The following is a 2363-nucleotide window of genomic DNA, read 5'->3' as shown; positions in this document are numbered from 1 at the left end:
CACATACACGCACGCACGCGCACACACGGGGCTTGAAACCGGCAGGCAAGGCGCGCGCAGTCTCCAAAAACTATTAAAAAGCATGATGACGGCTGCTCGCCGCATTTCAGGCTCTGCTCATGAAATTAACAGGCTTTTTATTAGTAGATACATTTCACCGAATAATCCAAAAAAACAAAATTACGTTGTAGGCTACGTGCACGCGAGAAATTAATCAAGTTTGGCTGGTGTGTGCGCGCGCAAAATGCGTAAGAGGAGATGTGTGAGCGCGCTCTTATCTTTGCTTGACCAGAGGCTGCATGATGATGCTGCTTAATGACATTAACCCGCCACGCACACACGCACGCGCGTACGCATGCGTGCATTTGCTGCTATAGCTTACTCACTTAAACTAGAAATAAGTATTTAATAACAAGATCTGTTTAGAGCGCGTATTGCGTGTTTGTTGGTGTGAGTTGCTGGGTGTTTGGGGCGGGGCGGCGCGCGCGGGGCTCCGGTTGATACAGCTGTTCATCTTCCTCACTTCTGGCTTCGCGACAAAAAGACAAACAAGACAAAACTCAGTTTTCTGTCTGAATGTAAAGACACATTTGAAAAGAATAAAATACAACACGGAGACTACAGTTAATGTTCACGTGTCTTGTTGTAAACAAGATTAATTCTGCTCTAATTCTCAGTTACTCGTGTTTTATATTGTTTTAATAACTAGGCTACTAATCAATTACAATTACACGCTATAAAATTACTAATTTTGTATATATGCAAAATATTGTCCCAAATTTTATGCTTCAAATAACTACATCAGATGTGCACGTTAATTCACCTCGTCTGCAAAGATTTAGTGATTTTAGTGATCCTCTCCTGATAAAAGCTGAAAAGTAATTAAGTGTAAATCAGCTGTTGTATTAACGTCTCATTGCTTCAGACCCGAGAAGATTCAGCTTTATAAATGCTGTATGGCATAAAAGGGGGGAAGAAGGGGTCAGTATATTCACTGACTGTTGTTAGTTAGTTGTGTAATTTATTGTGTCGTGCACATACAAGTGTCCAGCCCATATGGACTTTAAATTCACCAGAATAGTGCTGCAGCGGTGAAACAACTTTGTCTTCTGTCCAAATCTCGACAAATGCCTGAAAAAAGGTTCAGGTTCCCCTCCTAAACACACTCATCACTGCAACACGATATACATAAAAATACAGTAAAGTTTAGTGTGATCACTAAACTATTTTATATGAACCACCCAAGGAAAATTAAAATCCAGTCAGTTTCTGGCCTCCTCATTAACCAGGCAGCTCCCAGGCTCATGCCGTCTGTTGTGAGTCCACGTCCCGTCTGGCGGGTTCAGAGGTGAGTTTACCGAGAAACTTAAACTGTTTCAAAGTTAAACTTTCCAGGCCGTTCCTGCCTCCCAAAAAGAGCAGCCAGGAGCGACCCCAGCTCTCCCGCTTTCAAGCATTTAAACTTTAATCCCTTCAAAGAGGGGACCGGTCTCTTCCAGGCCACTAATCCGCCCTGGTGCTGCGGCGCAGGGGGAGACCTCTTCTCTGCGGAGGCTTTAACTTTGGACTTTTACATTCATGGGGCGATTTGACGGAAACAGTAACGGGGATCTTTTGCATTCATGACGTCTGAGTCAACAGAGGGGGACTCAATGGTCCCCCAGAGGCTCCTGAAGGCCCCTGAGAGAGGGACCCCAACTATAGGGATTATAGGCCCATGGAGGACTGTTACTGGGGGAAATACTTAAACCTCATAGCCGCACTTAAGTTACGATTTGCGCTTCTAATCAGAGCTGAGTTCACATTAACGCATCACTTACTTATCATTTTAGTGTTTTCCCCAATTAAAAAACGTTATTATACTACTTAATATCAAAATGTAGGTTATAATAGCAGGAAACACAAACAAATTACAACTAAAATGTAACTAATTGAGCAAGTAAGACTAATAGGTAATTAACCACAAACACTACAAGGAAAATATATACTTTAATCACACCGCAGCAGTTATAAAGAATGATAAAGAGGACAATCATTTATCTATCTTGTCATTATATTTTCCTTAATGAATACATTCAGGATCTCTGTTCAAACGTCATTCATCTGATCTGTTTATAGCCCATAATAAATAACTTTAATATCCATACTATCACTAGGCTTTATGAAGGAGGATGTAGCCTAACCTAATAACTACTCATGTTACTACTCGTTTTATTCAGACCCATTGATTGTTCTGTCTACCATTACTCATTTAAAACACGAAAATGCTTTGATCTGCAGAGAAATTCTAATTAAAGTCCAACATTTGGTCCCTCTCTATCTGTAGGGTGTGTGTGTGTGGTGCAGGGTTGATGTTGATGGAA

The sequence above is a fragment of the Thunnus thynnus genome, chromosome 7, assembly GCF_963924715.1.
Source record: "Thunnus thynnus chromosome 7, fThuThy2.1, whole genome shotgun sequence".
Taxonomy (NCBI): Eukaryota; Metazoa; Chordata; class Actinopteri; order Scombriformes; family Scombridae; genus Thunnus; species Thunnus thynnus.
This window is presented reverse-complemented; position numbering follows the sequence as displayed.